Here is a 14,725-nt window from a genome sequence, read left to right as displayed (position 1 = left end):
ATTGGCAAAGAGGTGATAAAATTGTCATTGCATAAAGGTGATATGACAGAGTACACAGAATACGTCAGGGGCTCATTAAAAATAAACTTTAGACCTAGTAGAAAAATTTAGTAGAGTGGCATGATATAAGATCAATATACAAAAATCAGTGGCATTCCTCCATAGTAACACACACACAAAAAACCAAACAAAAACCAAAAAACAACAAAACAAAACTAACCAAAACAAAACAAAAACCCCACACCCACAGAAAAGGAAACTAAGACAGCATAACCATAGCCAACCACAAACTGAGGTATTTGGGAATAAATATAAGAAGAGATATAAAGGACCTTTATAAAGAAAACTATAAAACATGACTGTGAGAAATAAGAAAAGAACTAAATAAATGTAGATGTGTTCTCTACTTTTTTATTATGAAATTTTATTAATTTTAATGAACATTTACAGAGATTCTGGGTTTTCATTCAAAATGTTCTCTATTTATAGATAGGTAGACTCAATAGAGTGAAAACGGCAACCCTAACAAAAGCAATCTACATGTTTAATATGAGCCTAATATTGATATCAAATTCATAATAAAATTGGTAAGTTTGTTTGGAAAAGAAAAAGATCTCAAACAAACAAAGCATTTCTGAAAAACAAAAACAAAAAACAAAAATGAAGTGGGATGAATAGTACTCCCTGATCTCAAAACCTACTAGGCCCATCCACAAATGAATGGATAGAGAAGCTCTGGTATAGTCACACAATGGAATACTATGCAGCACTGAAAAACAAGGAACTCATGAAATACTATGCTAAGTGGATGATCCTAGAGGACATTATGCTGAGTGAAATATCTCTGTCACAAAAGGACAACTATTGCATAGGGCCCCAGTTGTAAAATAGGACTGACACTGGGGTTGAGGGAAGACAGAGAAGAAGGGGAGGAATGGTGTATACTGCACTGCAACAAATGAGGGAGAGAACTGTTTAAAAGGGATATATGATTAGGTATTATTGTCATGACAGGAGTCCAGAACGAAGACTGCACAGTGGAGTGGACTTGGGGGGAGGGATTACATAGCAATGAAAGAGTTTTTCTGGAAACCCTATGAACCTGGAGAAAGGATGAAAGTTATACAGGTGTCCAGGACTTTCGTTCATAGGTCACTATGAGTTGCCTACAACTCGATGGCACTTAACAACAAAAACAACATCAAGGAGAAAAGTAAATTGGAGGGAAGGAGGTGGGCAGGGAGAAAAGTGCAACAATGAATGACTGGAAACCCGAAGTCTCTGGAAATTTTCATTAAAATTATTTTTTTAAAGAAAACCTACTACACAGTAGTAAAACCAAAACAGCATGGTACTGGTAACACACAGGCCAACGGAACAGAATCCAGAACTCGGAAATGAACTCATCTACCTATAGTCAACTGGTATTTGACAAAGAAAACAAATATATCAAATAGCAAATTGACAACTTCTTCAACCAATAGTGATAACAAAACTGGACTTCAGTTTGCAGAAAGTTAAAGCTGTTTCCACATCTCACAACACACACAGACATCAACTCAAGGTGGCTCAGAGACCTAGAAGTAAATCCCTAAACCATAAAGATCATTAAGAGAGAAAATGGGACAAAACAGAGAAGCTCTACACTATGGTATAAACATAATGGTAAATGCAGCAAGAAATGCACAACCAAGAGAAGATAGCATCTATAAATGGGACCTTCTAAAGATCAAGTTTCTGTGTGCATAAAAGATGTTTTCCAGCAGGGTGAAATGAAAACCTACTGAATGGGGGAAAATATGTGGCAATGACATCTCAGAGAAAGATCTCGTAATGAGAGTTTACAGAATCCTACAAGAACACCACAAGGAAAAACTGATAACCCAATTATTACAAAATGATCAAGAGACAAGGAAAGACTTTTCACAAAAGAAGAAATTTGGATGTCCAACAGTCACATGACGAAATGTTCAAAATCAATGGTAATAACTGAGATGCAAATCAGAGTCACAACAAGATACCACCTCACACCATTAGTGGCAAAGTTTAACATAACAGCAAACAATAAATGTTGGAGAGGAGGTAGGGAGATTGGAATTGCCATACAGTATAGATGGGATTGTAAACTGGTCTAACCACTCTGGAAGGCAATTTGTTTGCCATTTTCTCAAAAAAGGTGAACATAGAAATTCTATATGACCCAGGTATTCCACTGCTAGCAATATACTTCAAGTAAAACAGAACAGAGACACACGTATTTTGTACACCAATGTTCACAGCAGCATTAGTCACCACAGCAAGAACATGGAAACAGCCCACATGTCCATCAACAACGAACAGATTGAGAACTTGTGATACAAGCACACAATGGAATCCAATGGACCATACAGGACAAGAATTTTTAAAAATACTATATAACATATATATATATATAACATATAACATGGGAGAAGCTGGAGAGAATTATGCTGAGTGAGCACAGTCTCATAAGGACAAATACTGAGTAAGACTATTTTTTTAAAAAAACAGAAGGATAACTAGTAAGATGTGGATAAAACTCCAAAGGGGGAAGGGATGTGGATTGGGAGGCTGAGGGCAGGGAGTCAAATTTGGGGGTCAGTCACAGAGTTTGATGGGAAGAGGGAAGGAATTAGGTTAGATCTGGAGGGGACCTGAAAAGACAGGGTGACAGGGGGCAAAGATCAATGGCAATTAATTTTATAAAACACCGTGCATGGGAACGATCATGTGAAACACAATGTGAATGAAGAAATAGATGAGACACAATGGGCATGAATAAAAACTGCAAATTTCATATGCAAATCAATATAAAATTTGAAAAAATGCAATATAAACCAATAAAAAGTTTTTTTTAAAAGAAAGATTCAGGGAATATACAGAGTCACTGTCCTAAAAAGAATTGACACCGAAGCACTTCAGGAAGTACCATATGATAAAAATCTAAATGTAATGAAGGAAGAAACTCAAGTTACACTTGAAGGCACTGGAAGAAACTATGGCATCAGTTGTTGTTGTTGTTGTTAAGTGCCATCGAGTCGCAGGTGACTCATAGCGACCCTATGAAGGAGAGTCCTCGATGCTTGGGTGCCTTTCATCCTCTCTCCAGGTTCATAGGGTTTCCAGAGGCAAGCTATTATGGAAGTGGACGCCACTCCTCTTTCCACGCTTGTTTTAATCGGGGAGCTCCACCCCACTTTCTGTTAGCATTGGGTAGCCAACTATTAACGCATCTGACACATCAGTGTCACAGTGTTCAGCCTCACAGCAACCACAAGTGACCATGGGATGGCAACTTGTACACCAGGGCTATATGACCTAGAGGAATGTCTGAACAAAAACAATGAAAGACTGGCCTGAGGGCCGCGAACTAAAGGTCACCCACCTTTGTCTTGGTCACATTGTTTTCTCTTCGCTGGGCCAACTGATCTCTCTCTCTCTCTCCATGTTGATGTTATTGTTGTTAAGTGCCGTTGAGTCGCAGGCGACTCATAGCGACCCTATGAAGGAGAGTCCTTGACGCCTGGGTGCCTTTCATCCTCTCTTCAAGTTCATAGGGTTTCCGGAGGCAAGCTATTATGGAAGTGGACGCCACTTCTCCTTCCACGCTTTTTCAATTGGGGAGCTCCACCCCACTCTCAGTCCGCATTGGGTAGCCAACCATTCAGAAGCTGACATAATACAAATTGATAGGTTTCAGCAAATAGATGCAGCCCTCCATGTGCTCTTTAGTCAACACCAAGAAATTTGGAAGACAGTTGCATGGCCAACTGACTGAAGAGACACTTTGAAAAAAAAAATTGCACTTTGCAATTTATAGATCAGAAATACTTTTTTTTTCAAAAACTTAAGCAGCTTCTATACACATGGACCATGTTGGATGAAATACACCTGAATTACCGGTGGGCAGCACATGAGTGCTTAAATAGGTTTGGGGCTGAGCACAGAAGGTAAGATATTTCGCCTCAGTTCTATTCAACACAGGTATGCCCACAACCTCAGAAGTCCAGTGGGCAGGGCCTGAGTGCTTAAATAACTTTAGGACCTCAGACCTGCTGCACTCAGGCCAAGAATACAACACATATATCAGATAGCGAGGACACATCCCCCTCTCATGGGAAATTAATTGTCCTATGGTAACAGCAATGTGCTGGAAAATGGGAGAGGCACTAAGCCTCGAGAAGTCAGTGCTGGAACAGAAGTTCAAGGAAAGCAACTTTTCCTCAGAACTGTCTGAGATAGAAAGCCTCCCTTGAGACTAGTATCTGGAATTTGGACTGAGAGACTCATGAACTCAAGAGATATTGGCCGCAGCATTAGAGACTGGCAGCGGTGTGAGTTATTTGGAAGCACAGAAGCACAGAAGGCTTGAGACTCAAGACACCATTACAAAGAGGTGACGCATGGGGTAGGCACGAGTGGAAGGGGATGCTAGAGAAGGGAGAAAAGGGATGGAACAAGACACACATGCCAAAAGCAGGGGGCAACACTAAATCTATTTGTTGTTTCTATAATTGGGAAATAACTTTCATCTAATCCTTTCTGTAAAATGCTTGACTGTATGATCCTGTTCTAAATGTGAGCATTCAAATTAAGACAAACAGAAATGCACAATCTGAAGAGGATAAAATTGGTTCATGGGACCTTCTAATGATTAAATCCATGTGTCCATCAAAACCTTTTACCAACAGGGTAAAAAGAAAACCTACAGACAGGGAACAAACATTTGGTAACACCATCTCAGGCAAGAGTCTTATAACAAAAGTTTACAGAATCCTCCTGGGCCTCCACAAGAAAAAGACTGAAAACCCAATTACAAAATGTTCAAAAGATAGGGAAAGAATTTTCACAGAGGAAGATGCTCAAATGGCAGACACATGAAGAAATGCTCCAAATCACTGGCAAAAAGAGAGATGAAAATCAAAACCACAATGAGGTACCATCTTGTTCCAGTAACAGTGGCAAAGTTTAACAGGGCAGCGAGTAATAAATGTGGGAGAGGACGTGGTGAGAAAGGAACTCTTATACATTGTTGGTGGGATTGTAAAATGATACAATTATGGAAGGCAGTTTGGCACTTCCTCAAAAAGCTGAACATAGAAATTCCCTATGACGCAGCTATTCCACTACTTGGAATATACGCTGAGAAAATGAGAACTGAGGCACAAACAGAGACTTGTACACCAATGTTCAAAGCATCATTATTTATCATTGCAAGAACATGGAAACAGTCCAAATGTCCAACCACAAATGAATGGATTGAGAAATTATGGTACATTCACACAATGGAATACTATGCAGTACACAAGAGCAATGATTTTGTTAAATTATTCCCTAACTTGGGAGGGATTGAAGAGCATTATGCTGAGTGAACTAACTCAGTCACATAAGGATAAATATTGTATAAAACCATTATTATAGAATGTGTATAAGGATCCAAGAGGGATGGGAGAGGGCGGAAGCAGAGGGATGAGGATGTGCAGGGGGTGGGGGGGGGGGATTAATCATGGGGTTGTACAATTTGATGGGCGGGGTAAGGAAAATTGAAAGAATGTGTTCTTGAAAACAATGTATTCAAATTTTGTAAATAAACTAGTAGAAAATTTTTTAAAAAAATTAAAAAAGACAGAATAGGAATAAAGATTGGTCATCCACTTCCGAAGTAACAGGCCTTAGAAAACCACACGTACAATACTGTACACTTAGTCCAGCAGATACAGCAAGTGAAGCTGAGTCCTCAGATACGGACACATAAAGGAGGAACAGTTCTAAGTAGACAGTATGACTGGAATGTGTGAGAAGCACGAATATAGGAAAATTGGACATTGTTAAGAAACGGAACACATAAATATTGATATACTTGGTGAAATGAGCTGGATTGGCACGAGACATTTTGAATCAGATGATCAGATGATCTACTATGCCAGGAATGAAAAGGTAAGGGAAAATGGAGTTGCTTTCATAGTTTAAAAAGTCATTTCTAGATCTATCTTGAAATACTATGTTGTGAGTGACAGGATAATATCCATACACATACAAGGAAGTCCACTGAATACCAACAACTAGAGCTAAATAGGAGAATACAGAAGATTTCTAACAACTTTTACAGTCAGAAATCTATTGAACATGCAATCAAGATGCATCAATAATAATGGGTGTCTGGAATTCAAAAGTTGGGGATAGAGAAGTATCTGCAGTTGAAAAGAATGGACTTGGTGACAGAAATGAAGCTGGAGACAGAATGATAGAATTGTGTACATTCAATGACTTATTGCAATTACTTTTTATAAGAAACAGAAATGCAGACTATACACATGGATGTCACCAGATGGTATCATACAATCAAATCAGTTACATCTGTGGAAACAATCACTGGAGAAGCTGAATATCAGCTATGAAAACTAGGCCAGGTGCTGATTGTAGAACAGACCACCAACTACTCCTATGCAAGTTCAAGCTGAAGCTAAAGAAACTTAAATCCACAGGAACCAAAATCTGACCCTAAATCTATCCCACTTTAATTTCTAAACCATCTCAGGAATAATTTTGAGATTCTGAACACTAATGAATGAAGACCAGATGAGTTGTGAGGAGATGCCAAGAATATCATCCATGAAAAATGCAAAAGGTAATTACAAAGACAGAGGAGGAAGAAAAGACCCAGATGAATGTCAGATGAGACTCTGAATATTGTACTAGAGTGCTGAGAAGCCAAAGCAAATGGTAGAATTCAGGGAACTGAACAGAAGATTTTAAAGAGAAGAGTGGGAAGACAAAGAAAAATATGATCATGAAATGTGCGAAGGAACTGAAGACGAAATAAATTCAGGCCTCGAGTTGCAATACTTAAGGATGCTTTGGGGCAGAATATTAAATAATCCAGGAAGCATTAGAAGAAGATGGAAAGAGTATACAAGTGCTCACTCTTCAGTGCCAAGGTTTAGAAGCTATCCGAACAACTGACAGGAAGAGGTCAGTGTTTGTGCCTATTCCAAAATAAAGGTGATTCAACAATTGTTGGGACTATTGAAAAATATTAATTTTACAGTATTTTGCAGAAGTTAAATGAAAAACATTTATAGCAATGCACTGTCAGAAATTCAAGCGGGATTCAGAAGAGACCCTGGGAGAAGGCATATCATTTCGAATGATGAAGCTTGAGAGCAGAGAATCCCAGGTATTTACCTTTTGTTGACTAAGGAGTGCTATCTAGTGTCATAGACCTTAGAGAGTTGTGCTGCTCCACCAGAGGCCACACCTCCACGGCAGTTCAAATCCACCAGCTGCTCTGTTAGCAAAAAATGGGTCATCTCCTCTTGTGTCATTTATAGCCTCAAAAACTCACTCGAGAGGGAAGTCTTGAGTTATTACAACCCAACTTAGTTCAGTTCGAAGCCAAAGACAATGAGTTTGAATTTTTATTGACTATACAATTTGGGAAGGGCGTACGCCAGGGATGTATCCTATCTCCATACCTTTTCAACCTGTATGCAGAACAGATTATCCGGGAGGCTGGGCTCTATGAGGAGAAATGTGGGGTCAAGATTGGTGGACGATTTATCAACAACCTGCGTTATGCAGATGACACAACCCTGCTTGCTGAAACTGAAGAGGACCTTAAGCGCCTGCTGCAGTGTCAAGGACTGCAGCCTACAATATGGATTGAGGCTCAATGTCAAGAAGACAAAGATTCTCACCACTGGACCAATTGGCAGCATCAGGATGGATGGTGAAGAGATTGAGATTGTACACAGCTTTAGTTTGCTTGGCTCCTGGGCGGCACCAGCAGCCAGGAAATTAAAAGGCGCGTTGCCAGGGGAAAGTCTGCTGTTAGGGACCTCCCCAAAGTACTGAAGAGCAATGGTGTCTCTCTGGAGACTAAGGTGCATCTGATACAGGCTATGGTCTTCCCAATCACTTGTTATGCATCAGAGTTGGACAATGACCAAGGAGGATAGAAGGAGAATTGATGCCTTTGAGCTGTGGTGCTGGAGAAGAGCATTGAGAATACCATGGACTGCTAGGATTTGTCCTGGAGAGGGTTAAACCGGGTGGCTCCTTGGAGGCAAGGATTCTGAGGCTCCGTCTAACATACTTTGGACATGTTGTGATGACAGACAAGTCCTTGGAGAAGGACATCATGCTTGGGAGGGTGGAGGGACAGCGCAAGAGAGGAAGGCCCTCTATGAGGTGGATTGATTCAGTGACTGGGATAATTGGGGTGGGAGTGTCAGAGACGGTGCGATTGGCACAGGACAGAGCAGAGTTTAGGGCTGTTGTACATAGGGCGCTATGAGTCGCAAGCGACTTGATGGCACATAACAACATACACCTCTGTATCATATCATAAAAGGTTATGGATACATTGGAAAGAATGGAAATTCCAGAATACTTATTTGTGCCACCTGGAAGTCCTACCTAAGAAGTTTATGTCACGCTGGTTTCCTTTTACCTACTTATTTATTCCATCTGTATGCTGACAAAATAATATGAGCAGCTCAACTATTAAAAAACAAAGAACCACAACACATCAGGCTTGGAGGGAGACTTGGTATCAACGTGTGATACGTGGATGACACAGACTTACTTGCTGAAAATGATTTGAAGCACTTACTGATAAACTCCAAGCTTTACTATAGACTGGAGCCATGAATATAAATTGTACCTGAACATAACGAAAACATAAATCCTCAGACTGGATCAGTAAGTAACATCGCAACACACAGCAAAGTTTGTGATTTTCAAGGATTTTACTTGGATCCACAACCTTCTCTTAAGGAAGCAGGTATAAAAGGCAATCAAACTTTCTGTTAGTGCACTGGGTAAATCTGCTGCACAGGAATTTAAAGTATTAAAGAACAAGGCAGACGTTCTGAGGATGAGTGTGTCTACCTCAAGCCATTGTATTTTCTCTCATCTCGAATGGATCTAACAATTGTGCACTATGGAAGGCCAAAGCCCTGAATGGTGGCATTGACACAGAATACTGAATATGCCCAATTACTGAACAGGCCCAGTTGTATTTCAAGAAATAATCCTAGTGAGGAAAAATAATTCAAGTTATACTGATTGCAGAATTTAACTATATCTCCTCTCTGCAGAAAGTACAGATTTAAAATTACACAAATCTAAAACTCTTTTAATTGTATTCAAGTGATATGGACAAAGCAATTTTGTGACTAGGAGAGGACTGAACAAGTGAATAAATGAATGAACTTTGAGAAGAGAAAAAAAATGCAATGAAAAAGAAAAAAAAAAAAAAAACCAACCCGAACTCTAAATCAAAAAACATCAGTGTAAATATTTAAAATCATAATGTGTATAGGAGCACAGGTAATTGTGTGCATTCATATTTGTATGTCCAAGTGATATATAACGTGTATGTTCTCTAGTTCACAGAATGAGCCTAAAAAGTCAACAGCAATTAACACACCTAGTATCTGTATCTTTTATCTATTATTCTTTCCCCTGTATCTATTATTATACTCCAGGTTTCCTTGAACGAACTTCAGATTGTTGGGGCTTTTTTTTTGTCTTTAAATGAGTGATTATAAGTGCTAAAAGAGGGAAAAGGACATAGGAGACAGTTTAAAGTAACATCTTGCCAAATACCAACAAAAACATGGGAGTAAATTACAAACTACTGAAAACTATGAACCCGTATCAATAACAGAAGTAAAAATGCAGATGGGGACATCAATCATTGATAAGTGAACGGACTGTTGTTGTTGTACACATCAGGGTCAGAACTGACCCTCCAAAGGGCTTTCAATGGCAATTAATCGCAAGGAAGAAGACTGCTTGTTCTTCTCCCATAGAGTGGCTGGTGGCCTTGAACCTCATGCCTTTAGGATTGTAGTACAGCTTCTTGCCATTAGACCACCAGTGAAGGTGGAAAGAGGAGGGTACTTGCTTATAGCAGAATGCCAAGCGTCAAAAGGTATCCGCAGAAGGACTGCTGACAGGAAATATTTGGTAATAACTATAATTGTTAAGGAACTGTCAACAACCTACATAGACACAATAGAAAACTGTCTCACACATACCAAGAACATCACACAATTTTAAATCGGCAGCAGGCAACTTCGTATGTTATGGGAGGGGAAAAAATGAAACAAGATGTCTTCTAAAAAAGCAGACAAGACTGTTGACCTAATGAATACCCAGAGGCAGGGAGGCAGAAGAAACATGCCCACATGGAATTTCAGGAACTACTGAAGTTTAGTTACAAACTATGGAAGAATCGAAACTATAAATTAAAAAATAAAAAAGAATTTTTAAAAATCATCACAAGACAGAGCAAGTACAACTAACACAGAACTAGATACAACAGTAATGCATGAAAATGCAACCAGAATATAAAGACTGAAATGGCAGATTTTTTCAACATACTAGGTGGACAAAAAAGCAGAATAGAGTGAGCAGAACAGAGTGAGCTAGAAGAACCCAAATGGGAATGTACTACAAGAAAAACCAGAGAGAAGATGCAAGGAAATTGAAAACAAACACCTCCAAAACCCCCAAACCATTACAATCATGTTCAAACAGAACATACATATACTCTGAATTATAAATAGGGGAGGAAGGGTGTGGAACAATGTGAAAATTGTGAAGAGGTACTAGACAAACTCCCAAGCATCATGAAAAATGCAGAAATCTACATTCAAGAAGCCCAGCGAATTCCAAACAGACTAGTCTCAAAAGAAACACATCAAGAAATGCCCTAGTCAAATCCCCCAAACTCAAACATAAGGAGAGAAATCCTAAAAGCAGAATGACAAAAACAGAGTCACCTACAGAGGAGAAAAACTTAAGTTTTAATTTCTACGTAGAAATCACTGAGCAAGACAATGGGATGGCACATACAGAAGGCTGAAAGAAAACAGTCTGCCAGCGAGGATCCTGTACCCAGCAAAGCTGTCTATAAATATGAAGGAGAAAATAAGCTATTTGTAGAAAAGCAAGAACTTAAGCTATCTGTAGAAATGAGATCAACTCAGAGACAGCAAAGTGGCTGCAAGAAAGTATCCAGCAACAGGTAAAGGAACACAGCAATACTGCAGTCCTAAAAACTGGCCTGTCAATAATGCCACTCAATGTGAACAGTTTAAACACACCCATTAAGAGAACGAGAAGCAGACTGGATTACAAACATCCATATGTGCCCTACAAAAGACATATCTATGTGGAGAAATGAGACACTAAGACTCACAGGGTGGAAAAAATAAAACTAAACAAATGGTATCCATAAAATAGCAAGACTGGCAATATTACATCTCAGAAAAAAAAAACCAGACTTTGATGTGAAAATCACCCACAGGAAAAGAATGGCTAGATAATGAACACTGCATTGGAACCAATAAGGGGAATATATGTGTAACAACAATCTGGAACAAGACATGTATTGCAAAGTGGACTGGAAGAGGAGGTAGGGAAGAAAATGTGCAACAATGAATAAAAAAAATAATTGAAAGAGATGATACTATATAATGAAAAATTAACAAGCACTAAATTTTAAGAGAAAATGTTCATGTTAGTTGGGTTTAAATGTCTCCCACAGACTACCTATAGCTGCCAATTACAAAGGTGCTCTGGGGCAGAATGGAGAGAGCTGGACTGACAACCCAAAGGCAGGTGGTTGAAATCCATCAGCTGCTCTGCAGGAGAAAGACGGGCAATTTCTGACCTCACAACTTACAGCCTTTGAAAAATTTGCCGGAGGGTCAAGTCTGAGTCATTTCTAATCCACCACCAATGAAGAGGATGACATAGCCACCAGCAGCTCCCTGGGAAAAAAGCAGCGATGCGCTCCTGTGTGATTTACAGCCTCTGAAAATCCAGTGGTGTTAGCAATTAGCTAAGCTGAAACACTGGGGAAATGAAACACTTTGATTAGGTGGCCAAACCATATCAAAAGAGTGACAGCAAATTTAAAAGCAATGAAACAGTATTAATTTAAATTTATAATCATTTTATGACGGAATCTCCCCATTTTGGAGGGAAATTACCTACAAATAGTTCAAGGGGGAAAAAATGTAGCAAGGGGAGCAAAGAGAAAAAAAATAAAATGGTTAGCCCTAGAAAAATTTTGCATGAGCATTAACTGCTCTGGGATTCTCATTCTTCTCAATGTTAGCCAAACTTTGCTATGATCCACAGTTAAATTGTTTTTGCATTCTGGTATTCTCTGCTTTTTTGCCAGGATTCATGTGAAATCAGTCTGTAATGGTATCTCTGATGCAGCAGCCTCTTTTAAATCCATTTGAACCTTCTGGCAGTTCCCTGTTAATGTATGTTCTAGGTGTTTTTTGTGTGATATTCGGCAATGTTTTGCTTGCATGTGATATTGTTTGGTAATTTCCAAATTCTGTTGGATCTTAAATTATTTTCATACAAGACCTATACCTAAATCAAGAAACTCTTATCTGAACAGAACATGGTGTAAAATCAGAAAAAGTGTGTCGGGGCTGAATCCTTTTTTCTTACCTATTTAACGTGTATGCTGAGTAAATCATTTGAGAAGCTGCACTCTATAAAGAACGTGGGATCAAAATCAGATGAAGATTCAGCAGCGGCCGGCGTTATGCAGATGATACCACACCTTGCCTGCTGAAAGGAAGGCCGGTTTGAAACATTTGCTTCAGAAGATCAAAGGCTAGTCTTCAATCTGAATTCATCTCAACATCAAGACGACAAACATCCTAACCGCTGGACTGATAAGCTTCATGACAGATGCAGAGATTGAAACTGTCAACGATTTCATCTCTCTTGTATCCACAATTAACAGCCTTGGTAGGAGCAGACAGGAGGTCAGAAGACATGTTGCATTGGACAAGTCTACTGTCAGGGACTGCTCCAAATTACTGAGGAGTGATGTTAGCTTGAAGACTAAGTTGCATTTGATTCAAGACGTGGTATTTCCACTCACTTACTATGCACCTGAGAGCTGGATAAGGAGGGCAGAAGAATTGAAGCCTTTAAGTTGTGGTGTTGGAGAAGAATTCTTCATATCCCGTGGGCAGTTATGTCTTGGAGTCAGAAGGCTTCTTGGAGGCAGATGACTAAGCTTTGTCTCACATATTTTGGGCGTGTTGCTAGGAGAGGTTATTCCCTGAACAGGGAATGCTTTTTGCAAGGGTGCCAAAGACGGTAAGGATGGCACAGGACAGGACAGGACAAGGGTCAGACACGTTGTGCATAGTCTCTTTATGAGTGGCACTCAACTGGACAGCACTTAAGAACAGAAAAATCTGGGTGAAAGTTACAGACGTAGTTTTTTTGTACTATTATTCTCTCAAATTTGCCATAAATCTGGAAGCTTTTCATTGAATAATGACAGAGAATGGATACTAAGTGGTCAATTTTGTTTTGTCTAATAAATTTATTAAGCACAATCATGAGTTCTTAAAATACTGCCATATAACTTTCTTTTTTTTTTTTTAAGTATGAGAGGCTATCTTAAATATCTGAAACATAGCAATACCCTCCAAATAAAAGTGTGTGCTGAACCACAAACCTTTCAGGGAGCACCAGTGTTAACTACTCACATCACCTGGAAGGCTCCATGTTGGAACTAGGAAACCAGTACTGTAACAAGGTATATTCTTGGCAATGGAGGAAGTGCAATGGGAAGAGAAGAGGGTCTGGAGCCAAAAGCTAAATTCAAATTTTAAATTCCATTTCAATAGTTATCAGATGTATAACTCAAGCTACACTAGTTTCCTCATGTATAAGGCAGAGAGCTGTAAGGATTACGTGAGATTCAGTTAGGAGAATTCAATGAAGGAAATGGACCTAGACCAGGAACAGACACAGGGAAGTGGCTCATTTGCCTCTTACTTTCTACTCGAGCTACCTTCTATTTTGTGGAGATATGTGAGAGTAGGCAATGCGGTCGTTCCTTTTCCATTCACCCAAACCATGGTCTAAAGCAATTACCTAAGAAAAATATCCTGAGTACGGGTGCTCTGGTGCCTAGTGGCAAGAAGCTGTGATGCAGGCCCAAAGGCCCAAAGGCATGCTGGTCAAGACCATCACATGCTCCGGGGGAGATGGACGGGCAGTCTCCTCCCATATGATGCACCGCCTCTGAAACCCTGCCAGAGCATCAGCTATGGGGTGGTTCCGACTCCACAGTCCACAACAACAACATAAGCCTTCTTAAACCAGAGAGAAAGGGATGGTGGGATGAAAATATAAAAGGCTGAAGCTCTGGTGACCTAGAGGGTGAGGAGTGTGCTCTCAACTCAAAGGTAAGTGGTTCAAATCCACCAACTGCTTCACAAGAGAAAGATGGTAACCTTTTCCTAGCACAGCCTTTGAAAATTTGCTTGAAGGTCAGCTGTTGAGTAGGTCCTAACTCAATGGCAATGAGGTTTTGGAGTTTTGACAAAAACAAGTGATTTCGGTTATGAGTGGTTTGACGGAGGAGGATGAACCGGGAAGATGACCGTAGCTTTGTATCGGAAAGGCTGCTTCTGCAAATAAAGAAACACCTTCTTCATAAACCTACTCTATTTTGCAAGCTATCATCTACTTATAAAAGTGCATAATTCATTCTTAAAACTGTAAAGATCATCAATTGTTTACTGAAATTATCAAACCAGTAAAAAGAAAATGCCCATCAACTAAGATAATTCATCAAATGATCTATTATTTTGTTTCTTTCCAAATAGTACATGCATAAATTTAAAATTTTATATTGCCA

Source organism: Elephantulus edwardii, unplaced genomic scaffold (genome assembly GCF_000299155.1).
Source record: "Elephantulus edwardii isolate Elephantulus edwardi_28Jun2011 unplaced genomic scaffold, EleEdw1.0 scaffold00088, whole genome shotgun sequence".
Classification (NCBI taxonomy): Eukaryota; Metazoa; Chordata; class Mammalia; order Macroscelidea; family Macroscelididae; genus Elephantulus; species Elephantulus edwardii.
Note: the sequence above shows the minus strand (reverse complement) of the source record.